Source organism: Octopus sinensis, linkage group LG3 (assembly GCF_006345805.1).
Source record: "Octopus sinensis linkage group LG3, ASM634580v1, whole genome shotgun sequence".
NCBI lineage: Eukaryota > Metazoa > Mollusca > Cephalopoda > Octopoda > Octopodidae > Octopus > Octopus sinensis.
Window position 1 is genome coordinate 97,617,394 of NC_042999.1, and position 13,026 is coordinate 97,630,419.

Below are 13,026 nucleotides of genomic sequence, written 5' to 3' on the forward strand. Positions count from 1 at the left end.
TCGCGAACACATGTAAAGACTCGTTTATTTGTTTAAACACCAGTAACGAAAAATATACACACTAACTTGTTACCAGTAAAATAGAATATATTCACATGATTATATACACCTGAAAACAAGCATATCTTTGTTCTTACGTTTACAAATAATCTTGATACATGGAAAATATTACTAATATTCTTTGTTTCTTTTTCTTCCGCAAATTGAATACGAGTTTGTCCAAAGAAAAAAGAATAGAACTGGTATTACTAAGTGAACGAGAGGGATGGTCATATCGACAGACAGCAGATGCTTTCAATGCACACCATCCCAGAAGAACCCTTATTGCCTTTCCCACGGTTAGGAAGTGGTTAACAAATACAAAGAAATAAGCAGTGATTTGGACAAACCCCGTTCTAGCCGACCAACTGTAGCGGATAAATCGAAAGAGGCTGTCATGACTAAGATAACCAGACTTTTCACGGTCACACTGTAGTTAGCATAAACATCTGCTTAACTACAACTGTAAAATATCATAGTTTCAATCACGAGCGCTTAATTGTGTGTTTGTGGAATCTTTTCTGTTTGGCTGCCACTATTTAATTTCTTCAATTTTGTTCTAATTGATTTCAAATTTGAAGCAATTTTGTATGCTCATGATTGGCATGAATTCATTTTCGCCAAAAACCAATTAATAGCTTTTAAAGTTTGCAAATTTGGGGCAATTTTAACTAAATTTTTCTGGAACAAGTGAATTAGGTCTGAGATTCAGCATGAAAAATTACATCAACACACCAAATTTGAAAATTTTCACTTAATTTTAAAATGAGATTTTTGAAAAAATTAACACCAGTTTCATGCAGGGTTATTCTGTTCTTACTCCAAAATATATTAACTACTATAGGAGAGATGGTGATAGAATGAGAGTTACTGGGAGGATGAGAGGCAATTTTCTACCTTACAGTTAATTCATTAACACCTGCTTGAAAGGTGAAGAACTTATTCAAAATTTGATGTTTGTGGTACATCAACTCTTTGCACAATTCAGTGTAGAAACTAAGCTCATTATAAACTCCTCTTGTAATTTTTACGTTAAGGTTGCATATCTGTAAGTACCAACCCTTTAGCAACATTCTTTGCCATTAATATATGTAGAATTAGCGGAATCTCTATATTCCCATGTATGGGACATTAGCAACTCAACTATATCCTCTATGATTTCTTCAAATTCTATATCATATGCCAGTTTCACAATACCTTTCTGAATATGATATAGACTTTCTACTTGTAGAAAACTTGTAAAGTCATGGATAGAGTCTGACTATATATTTTTCCAAACTGAGAGTTTAACTTCGTTCCATGATTCAACTATGTTAACTACAGCATCTATTATGTCAAACTTCTTCCAGAAGTCTTTAACTGTAGGTTTATTCTTCCTGTCAACTGTTTCCATAAGTTGTTTGAAAGTTTTCAGATAAGATACCTTTGTTGGAGCAAAGAAGTTGTATTCTTGGGGATATATTCTACTCTCACATTATCAGAAACTTCAATTACTCCTCTTTTAGTAATAGGAGCCTTTTCTTTTCCCTTTTTGTCCTGCAAGTTACATAGAAACCTCACTAATGCCAGTGGTATGAAAAAAAAAACACCTAGTACACTCTGTAAAGTGGTTGCCATTAGGACGGGCATCCAACTTTAGAAATCATGCCAAAGCTAACATTGGAGTTTAACACAAACTTGTAGCTCACCAGATCCTGTCAAAGTGTTCAATCCATGCCAACTTGTAAAGTGGACATCATATGACAATGGTGATGATGACTTTAGAATATGTGTAAATGTGAAATCATGTAACCTGAAGCAACCAAAATGCAGGGGATGCCAGTGTATCTCTGTGTGTGTGTGTGTGTGTGTGTGTGTGTGTGTGTGTGAGTGAGCATCCATGGCAAAGTTGTCAAGAATTTCACAAGAATTTCCAAATGACTGAAACAAGTAAAAGAGTAAGAGTAATAGCAATCATGAAGTCCAGGGTTTGATCCTACTGAGTGACATCTTGTACATGTATCTTCTATATTCATTGCCTGCTTTGCCAACATATTCTGTACTGCACACATTTGATAACTTCCAAAACTATCCCCTATCACTCCACTAGGGTCACCACTACACACACATACATGCCAAGTAAGAAACACCAGTCATGCCAGATGAAAAAGGCCACTTGGCTCTAACAATGTTCTTTCTATTACCATTAAGCAAAGTGGCTCACAGCTAATTCCCATGTTTACCAAATTGTCTCTTTCTTTGCAGTGGTATATCTATAAAAAAAAATGCTACAATGTGTGCCATTTTCAAGAAGGAAACTCCTAGTCCCTACCAACTACCATCCATTCATACTCACTCTCAACATCTCAAAGGTGATGAAGACAATCATTAACAATTGTCTCTGAATCTCTCTTCTCCTTTAATGACCACAAGTATGACTTTTATAAAGCCAGATCTACTGGAAATCTACTCTCCCATATCACTCACTAACGGGTTATATTCATGCTCCTAGGAAATTTGTTGCAAACAGTGTTGTTACTTTAAAGCTTTTAACTATGTCTGGCATGTGAATTAATGTCCCACCTATGGGCTCCATCCATCTCTCATTTCTTGGTTTATCAGCTTGTTGTCATATGGCATGTAATGATGGAGCTCTCTGTGAAACTGTGGTGTGCTGCACCACATCTGTAGAAATCATCCAAAACCGACAGCAGAGCTTAATGCAGTCTTCTCATTTGCCAGTTTCTATCAGACCCTCCAATCCCTGGCAGCATGGAAAATGGACATTAAATGCTGCTGCTGATGACAAAAATGTGTGTATGTGTGTGTATTTGATCATCATCATCATCGTTTAACGTCCGTTCTCCATGCTAGCATGAGTTGGACGGTTCGACCGGGGATCTGGGAAGCCAGAAGGCTGCACCAGGCTCCAGTCTTATCTGGCAATGTTTCTACACATGTGGTTATGTTCATTTCACAACCAAGAGGTTTCAGGTTCAATTCTACACAGTGATATTTGAACAAGTGTCTTTTACTATAGATCAATCAAAACCCAGTGAATGAAATTAGGTCCATGGAAATTGTGTGAAAGCCCTTCATCTCTGTAATTCTGTATCACATTGATTCCACCTGAGTATTATATAAAGAGTACAAGCAGGGTTAGATTTATGTATGGGCCAATATGGTCATGGCCCAAGGGCTCCCAAGCTTGGAGAGGCCTAAACGTTGGTGAGGGTGAGGGTGTGCCTTTCATTCAGAGAAGTCTAAAGCTTAGAGTTAAAAATTAACAAATATTTTCACAGTGATCAAATATGTTATTATTTTTATTAATTCTTTTTTTAACCAATAGAGTTCTTTTAAAATTACTGAACTCTCTTTCAATTTATTGGGTTCTAAAAGTTAGATTTTAAAAACTATTAAATTCAGATGAGTTTCTCTGAATTTACTGGGGCCCTTTTAAGTTTTAGGGCATCTCTTTATTTTATCTTTTATATTTTACTTGTTTCAGTCATTAGACTGTGGCCATGTTGGGGCACTGCTTTGAAGAATTTTTAGTTGAATGAATGGCCAGCAAGACTTCCGCCCATCCCTCCAAAACCACCCTTTTTAAAAACTTTTTTCTTTTTTCGACACAACCCCCCACCTTTTCGGTTATGGAGAATATGAATCTGCAAAAAAATTGGCAAAAATTGACATTTCTAAATTACCACCCCCACCCACCCCCATTTCCTTCATTTTCAACTTTTTTTCAGAATTTTTTTCTCTTAAAATATGCGGAAATATACGGAGATTATGATTCTGAAAAAAATTTCCAAAAATCATTGTAAATTTTATTTTTTTTAAGAATTTTTTCTTTTCTAAATATGCGGAAAAATACAAACATCAGGATTCGAACAAAAATTTCAAAACATTTCTGTACTTACGATTACGGTTTTAGGGCTAGGGTTAGTGTTGCGGAAAAAAGTTAAAATTGAAAAAGTTGGGGGAAAGGGGGGTAATTTTTCACAATGCCGATTTTTGGCAATCTTCCAGAACCTCCATATCCGAAAACGGGGATTTTGGCAAAAAAAAATTTTTTAATAAATAAATTTAGGATAAAATGGAGGTGGGGGTGGGCGGAAGTCTTACCGAATGGCCTCAGGTGGTTACTTTTTTTAAAGTCTAATACTTATTCTATCCGTCTCTTTTGCTGAACCGCTAAGTTATGGAGACAAACACACTAACACCAACTGTGAAGCAGTGGCGGGGAACAGTCAACAAACCACACACACACATGGATTTGGTAGACGAAATCTGAAAGAAGCTCTTTCAGATTACGTCAACCAAATCCACTCACAAGGCTTTGGTCGGCCCAAGACTATAGTAGAAGACGCTTGCCCAAAGTGCTGCGCAATGGGACTGAACCTGAACCATGCGGTTGGGAAACAAACTTCTTATCACACAGCCAAGATGGCAGTCAACAACAATGCATTATCCAAACAAATGTACAAGGCAAACCACATGTCAGAGACTTTCGAAGTGCTCGGCGAGCTGGCAGAAACGTTAGCGCGCCGGGCGAAATGATTAGTGGTATTTCGTCTGTCGTTACGTTGTGAGTTCAAATTCCGCTGAGGTCGACTTTGCCTTTCATCCTTTCGGGGTCGATAAATTAAGTACCAGTTACACACTGGGTCGATGTAATCGACTTAATACCTATGTCTGTCCTTGTTTGTCCCCTCTATGTTTAGCCCCTTGTGGGTAATAAAGAAATAGGTACTCATTAAAGTTACGAAATATGCCAAAAAAGTTTTGGGGGAAAATACAAAATTGATACGAAATTACAAATTTTCTTTGTATTTAGATTATTTACAACGTTATATTTGTTTTTACAATGCCTATTCCTATAGTTTACATCTAAACAGCTGAAAATTTCAAACACTAGATTGAAGGGACGCCCAAAAGGGCCCCGCTTGGTCTAAATTCGGCCTTGAGTGCAAGTCTCTATAGATTACTTAGTCACTGAGCAGACCGTTCATTTGATCGAACTGGTATACTCATTGCCGAAATCAACAGAGAATCCATTTACATTTAATGTTTTATATATGGGTATGTATATTCGTGTGTGTTTATATCTTTACAGCTGCGACACGAGAACTGATGTAGTTGAATATGTGTATTCATAAACAATGCATTATACACACACAGATATTAGAGTGTAATGTTATGTACTGGTTATATATGGTGGACGGTTACAAAGCACATTATAACAAGGAACGTTTGCGGCGGAGTTTCGGATCAGGGCGCCCACATAAATTGGATTTTCTCTTTTTTGACGGGAAATTTTTTTCCAATTTTTTCCCCCCAATCACGGCCCTCGAAGTGATGTGGAGGAAGGGCGTATTTTATGAAAAGAAATGTTTTGAAAATTTATGACTTTTTTTTCATCTTCCTCGCCTCAACATTTTTCTCCGGGCCGATTTTGGCCAATTTTTTTGGCACTACGCACTTAAAATCCATGGGAGAAGACTTTTCGGTTAAGAAAATTTAAAAAAAAAAAAATTTTTTTTAAATATACTTTTCAACGAAAAAGTGTGTTATTTAAGAAAGATTTGACTGTTGCTTCTGGCACATCCCACGACCACCTTCCTCGGTTTTTGTCACTCTGACATGTATCGATGTTTCTCAATATTTTCTTCCCATAAACACGCGTATGGTATATATATAATCTATTGAAACCGAAAAAACTTCACAAGCTGTTGTTACTCTGTTTCGCATAACCGATTATAATTACTTTAGCTTTGGTATTCGAGTACTATTTTCTTCAACTTGTTTTGATCTCGTAGCGTGTATGTGTATGTATGCATGTGTATGTATGTATGTGTATGTATGTATATATATATATATATATATATATATATATATATACATACATATACATCCACACACAATCATGTGTCTCGACACGTCCACCGTCAAGGTAAAAAAATGCTTGTGTCTGTTTGTTTGTGGTGGTAGAGGTATTCTGTGATGATCGATTTTTGTGCTTTAATCAGACTTTTGTGACTTCAAATTGTGCTCTAATGTCTTAAATAAGGAAGCAAGATAATAGAGCTCTAGATACGTTAAGCCTGAAAAAAAGACTGAGGTGGGGCACACGGCTGGAATGTTTTATATATATATTTTTTTTTATAAATCTGCTTAATCAGAGACAACTTGAATCAGAACAACAAAGAAGCGTCTAGTTGGTTGGCCGACCTTCTCGAAATAGCAACCAAATTAATCCTCAAATCGTACCCCCCACCATGTTAATAAAAGAACGAGGACACATTAGATCAAGTAGTTCTAGATACAATATACCGGGGGGAAATAAGACAGGGTGGTCAATGTTGGAACACTTTTGATCAGAAGTCTGTTCAATCATGGTGATCTGAGGTTAAACAAGAACAACATAATATGACATACACACGTCTCACATAAGATTATCCGCGCAGTTCGTAGACAAAATCTTCCTACAGGTGTGTTTAAAGTCCGTCTGTGTAAGACAGATATCGGGTGAATAGAATAGAAAAATTTTTAATACCTGTTAATATTCGACGAAGTGTGTCACAGCTGATAACATTAGCGAACAAAGGAAGTCCTAAAAGTTGATTACCAAACACTCACTGGGACTCTTGTTAGAGTGTGAGATTTGACACTTCCCAAACAGACAACTGATGAGCTGTGGCAATCCCTTGTTCTCTCTTTTCCGCCTGTCTCATTCAATCATGACGATTTTACTTGTGAAAACTTCTCCAATAAACATGCTTACCTAAATTGTGATTACATCAAGGTGAGTAAACAAGTCTTCTTTTTTCTCTTTTAGTTTTTCCTCCTCCGCACTTATTCTCTTGTCACGTCTCTCCCCTCTCTACTTTTCGTTGTATTATCCTCTCTCTATTACCTTCTCTCTAGGTCATTCACGTTATGCTTTTTTTTATTTTTTCGTTCAGTAAAAATTTCATCTCCTGTCAGGAGTTTAAGTGACCAATCCGGCTTCTCTCACCCTCCCTTTCTACCTACATTCCTCCCTTACTCATTACCTCCGTTTCTCTTTTCACTCTTTTAACTTCATTCTAATATCTTTTTCTTAGTTACCTTTTCTCTCTTCTCCATTCACTTCCCCCCCTACTTTGCTCACTTACCTTCACTCACTTCTTTTTACTTTCCCTCTCACCCTTCCTCATATTTTTTATTTGTTAACTTCTCTCTCGCTCTTTCTCTTCCCCCTCACTTCTCCTACCTCTACTTCATCTATTATATTCTTTCTTTCTCTTTCTATCACGTTTTCTTTCTTTTGTTACATTTTCTTTCCCTCTCGTTTCTAGCTCACTTCCTTATTTTTCTCTAGTCTTTCGCACATACTCCACTTTTCTTCCCCTGTCCTTCTACGTCTCTTTCATTAGTTTTTATTTTCTCACACCCATTACGTGTTTTTCTCCTCTTTTGTATTTTCTTCTTTCTCTTTTCGATCCTTCTCTTTAATTCATTGCGCTTTATTTTGCCTCTCTTCCTTTGCACTATCCCTCTTATTGCTTTTTCGCTTACTCTTTTTTCGTGTTTCAGTAAAGTGGTTTTCGCTTTCTCTTACACTTTTTTTGTCTTGTGTTATTTCTTATAACTTCTTTCTCTACAACTGTTTCTTTCGTAATCTAATTTCATTGACCAATACCCTCAGTATAGTGGTTACTCAGCTTCTATCCAACCAGTTCGCCCTGTTTCTTTCCCAGTTTCGCTATCAACATGTGCCCGCTCTCTTTCTTGGTCACTCTTTCACTCAGTGTCTTTTTCTCTCTCTTTCCTCTACACATACATACATCCCTCTTTTTTTTAACTCAGCCTCTACCTGCCTGTCGCTCCCTGGGAGTTTAATTATTTCTATTTATGAATTGATCGGATGAGGAAAGAATAGTGACCAGACCTTCGTTGATCCTCCGAGGCTGGTGATACTAATGTAGTCAGCTGTCCAACTTGATCTTTTGCAAAAAGAAAATGGAGTTGTAACTCTCGAGCGTAACAAATGCTTGTTCAAAGCGATTTAGTACGAGGCCTAAAGATTAAAAGACAGGATTGTCGAGAGCAGAGATGGGTAGATCGAGTGTGTCTACTTCGAGATGGTGTGCATCTTGTTTTGAATAACGAAGAAACCCTAATACAAGAGACAAGAAAAACAACTCCGTGAGCCAGTAGCCGTTATATGTTAATAGGGTAAAATCGCTTACAAAACGTTAGCTAAGGGAATTAATTCAACCGGTCTTGTGGCATGAGTTTAGATAATTCAGGTAAAAAAAACGTGTACAGAAACGCTTGGTGATTTGAAATTTGCCTTTTAGTGGAGAAGGATAAGACAAACTTTGCTGTTAATTGTTAGCAACACATAAAGGGAAGAGCAAATAATTTCAAGAAATATTTATGAATAAACAGCTGCGCCGTCTTGTGTCTAGGAATCCTGCTAGGCATGTCAGTTCTACAATACACCTCAGTCATACTTGAACATTAATGTGACTCAGCAACTTATTAAAGATGAAGTATATTCTAACCTTGAAAGGGAATCTTAATGTTTGGGATCCAGATTATGGCAGTGTTGCTATGGCAGTGAACAGATTGAGTCGTTAACGCACTAGACAAAATGCTTAGCAGCATTTCTTGCGGTTCTTTAGGCGCTGAGTTCAAATGCCGCCGAGGTCGACTTTGCCTTTTGTCTTTTGGGAGTCAATAAAATAAAAACCAGATGAGCACTGTAGTCAATGTAATCGATTTCCTCCTCCACTCAAAATTGCTAGCGTTGTGCCTATTTTGGAAAAAAAATTGAGGTGTCGAGCTGGCAGAATCGAAGCGAAGCGGACAAAATGATTAGCGGCATTTCTTCCAGTTCTTTATGTTCTGAGTTCAAATTCCGCCGAAGTTGGCTTTGCCTTTCATCTTTTCAGGGTCGATGAAATAAGTATCAGTTAAGCCTTAAAGTCGATGTAATCAGCTTCCCTTTCCCCATAAATACTGTTAGATTTGTGCCAAAACTTAGAAAGCGTTATTAGAGCCTTCGAGCTGGCAGAATTGCATGGGAGTCGAACAAAATGCTTAGCAACATTTCTTCCGGCTTTTTACGTTTTGAGTTCAAATTCCGCCAAGATCGACTTTGCCTTTCATCGTTTTGGTATCGATGAAATATGTACCAGCCAAAGACTGGGGTCGATATTATCGACTTGCCCCACTCTCCTCAAAATAGTTGGCCTTGTGCCAAAATTAGAAAGAATTATTATTGTTGATGATGAAATTGTCTAGTCCTAGCTTAGCAATGACTGGGCAGATCTGTGATGAAAGATGCTTCGGCCGTGACTTACAATGTATGAGGATGTTGAAAGGAATTACATTTGGATATGTTAGTTATTAGACCTGTATAGTTCTCTTCGGTGTGGGCCATAAGTGCCATGGTTGCTCAGTGTTTGAGACAAGGTTCTGAATGGACACATAGACAGAGTTAAACAGTTACGGGTTACTTGACAGGGTAGAGGCTGTATAGTGTATGTTTGCGGTTGTAGTATTTGAGCTGGGGAAACTAATATTTTGTCCAGATCTCAGACACATAAATATCATAAGCCTTTTCAAGGCTTATGATATTTATGTGTCAATGGGAAATTATTAATTACTAGCGGGACCCGGGAATATTCCATGGAATTAATGGTAAACTTATTGGGTTATTTCTGAAAACTTTATCCAAAAAACCTGAAAGGGTAGTCTGTATCAAAAGATAATCGTTCATCTGCTTATCATTAAAAAGTGAAGGAAACTGGAATACGATAATTAATTAATACACTTTATATACTTTATGTACAATTTTATTGACTTAATACACAGAGCTCCCCCTCTTTCTTTTCACTCTTCGCTTTACCTTCTTTCGTTTAAGACAGCTCCGTTTTCTGTTCGCTTATAACGACTTCCAACTGAATCCGTATTTCAAACGTAAGTTATAATGCTTTCCCTAACTCATGCATACACACAGACTACGCTCTTTTGACTTGTTAGCTCTTGCAATAATTTAATAAATTAAATTATTTGTTTAAAAACTGCCTTCTGATATTCCATTACACATGCTTCTCAAAAGCTCGTTTACTGGACTTTTCCACGAACATTTTCATGCATTAGATTAGCATCACCTCACCACTAAACACATAACTGGCACTCCGTCAGTTACGACGACAAGGATTCAAGCTGATCCGATCAAAGGAACAACCTGCTCATGAAATTAACGTTGTAAGTGGCTGAGCACTCCACAAACACGCGGATCCTTAACATAGTTCCCAGGGAGATTCAGTGTGACAAAGAATGTAACAGGGCTGGCCCTTTGAATTACGGTCAATATACAGTTCGAGACTCGTTAATGAAAACAGGTACTACTCATTTTTGCCAACTGAATAGACTGGAACAGCATGAAATAAAATGCCTTGCTCAAGGACACAACGCACCACCGGTTTTCGAACTCACGATCTTACGATCGTGAGCCGAATACCCTAACCACTAAGCCACGCACCTTACTGTGCGCACGCACACACACATACATACGTACGTACGTACGCACGCTTTTGAAATACAGTATGTAAGTGATACAAAAAATGTTGGCATGGTTTCAATTCAATATATAATTCTTCAGGGAGGCGAGCTGGCAGAGTCGTTAGCACGCCGGGCGAAATGCTTAGCGGTATTTCGTCTGCCGTTACGTTCTGAGTTCAAATTCCGCCGAGGTCGACTTTGCCTTTCATCCTTTCAGGGTCGATTAAATAAGTACCAGTTACGCACCGAGGTCGATGTAATAGACTTAATCCGTTTGTCTGTTCTTGTTTGTCCCCTCTATGTTTAGCTCCCTGTGGGAAATAATTATATAATTCTTCATTGTTATTGTTATTCAAACTCCAACAAAGGAACTTTGTTTCTTAGAAACCATCTAGTTCTTTACAGGAAGAATTCAAATAAAAATAAGAAAGAACATATATACATGCACGCACATTCTCTCTCTCTCACACACCTGGAGATATTTTCATATATAAATACACGAATATTTCTATAGATACGAAGCATAAATGTATGCTTTGTGACTAAATCCATAAAACATCTTTACCAACATCACCACTAATCCTACGCCATCAATTTGGAATCTATGTTAAAAGAAGTTGAAACGAAACGATGTTAAAGGGACACGAGAAAGAGACCTAATATTTGGATATCCCTCATAAAATATTGATTTTCCGTGTTCTGCAGAAAGGACATGACATTGTTTTGTCTTTATTTTTTACTTAAACAATAGAAATCAGTATTAATGTGACAACTGACTTCTTTTTAATGACTTATTCACTGGAAAAAAGCAGCAGCTATAATCTTTTTCTCAAGGTTTCCAAGACAGGTAGGATGGTGGGGGGATGTTTTCCTCAGATGAAAGATCTGGCTCGAAAGCTTGCAACAAACTGGACTCGCCTAATGACTAAATTGTGCTGTCCAAATGAACAAAAAGAAAAAAAAGTTTAGGCTACCTGCCTCATTCTAAGAACAGAAACTGTCCCAGCAGACATAATATACTATCTCATAGATGCACATTTCTTCCCACACACTTTTGCTGTAACCAAAGTGGCCCCTGCTTTTCTCAACTACATGTTGTCATCATTTAGATCCTGTCATCTTTATTGGCACTGCACTGAACACTTCGTTGAAATCTATTCGCCCTAGGCCATCCCTCTGGAATTCTTTTACAGACCACGGTTCATCTAGACACTGAGCTGTGGATGTTCATGTAACAATACATCAACTGCAACAATGTCAGCAGTCTGAACACTCACAAATGAAGAAGGTTACGTGTGCAGGAAATGAGCAAACTAGAATAAGAATCGTTAAATATTTTATTAACCTGCATTGCTATATTTACAAATGGACATTCAATAAATTAATGAATCAATTTGCAATGAACAATAGTAAGGAATCTTCGGTATATAACTTGCTGTATAATGTAATGAAGGCAGTACATCGTGTACTGCCTTCATTACATTAATCACTGCATATAAATAATATGGATTACTGGATGTGTGCATAGACGCAGGAATAAGTAATTGTGTGGTTAGTAGTTTGCTTCCCAACTACATGGTTCCGGGTTCCCACTGCATGGTACCTTGGGCAAGAGTCTTCTACTATAGTCTCGGGCCGACCAAAGTCTTATGAGTGGATTTGGTGTACGGAAACTGAAAGAAGCCCGTCGTATATATATATATATATATATATATATATATATATACTAGCAGCATAGCCCGGCGTTGCCCGGGCATGTAAGAGCCCCTAGTAGGCAACGACTAATCCTAATCTAGTTCTTTCCCTCTAGGGAACGAAGGCGCATGTGTAGGTTGCAATGTCTTCTCTTCACTTGAATACTTCTATGTATACGATGTTCCTAGCTGTCTCCCGACAGAAAATGTGTTGCATATAAAAAGCTTAGATTCTCGACCCCATGTCGAATTTATCGATTTTTTTCAGAACTGGGGGAACTTTTCAAAATTTTCACTGCGTTAGTTTTGAATTATGACATTGGGCTATGTGTGTGTCAAGTTTCATCAGAATCGGTTGAAAGCCGTGGTCAGGGTGAGGGTACAACCTGACAGACACACAGACAGACAAACTGCCGTTTATATATATATATATATATATATATATATATATATATGCATATATATGTGTGTGTGTGTGTTTGTCCCCGCCATCGCTTGACAACGTATGTTGGTGTGTTTATGTCCCTGTAACTTAGCGGTTCAGCAAAAGCGACCGATAGAATAAGTACTAGGTTTACAAACCCTGGGGTCGATTTGTTCGACTAAAGGCGGTGTATGGCCGCGTCTGATATGACTGAAATAAATAAAAGAAATGTTACTTAAATGTGAAAGAGGGGAGAGAGAGAACAACTCGTTGAGACAAGCGACATAGATTGCACTAGACGGTTTAACGGCTCTCTATAGTCTTATG

At 37.7% G+C, this 13,026-nt stretch overlaps 1 protein-coding gene across 2 annotated transcripts in view; it reads right to left on the reverse strand.

Annotated features, from left to right (window-relative positions):
• Window positions 1-7,275, reverse strand: part of LOC115209373 — a 26,842-nt gene extending 19,567 nt beyond the window's left edge. Inside the window, exon 1 of one of the 2 annotated variants that reach the window (XM_029777752.2) lies at window positions 6,806-7,275. The gene's annotated coding sequence lies outside the window, so the exon portion shown is untranslated. Of the gene's footprint in view, window positions 1-6,577 lie in introns of both variants that reach the window. The other variant, XM_029777750.2, reaches the window with a different exon arrangement.
• Between the last annotated feature and the right edge of the window lie 5,751 nt (window positions 7,276-13,026).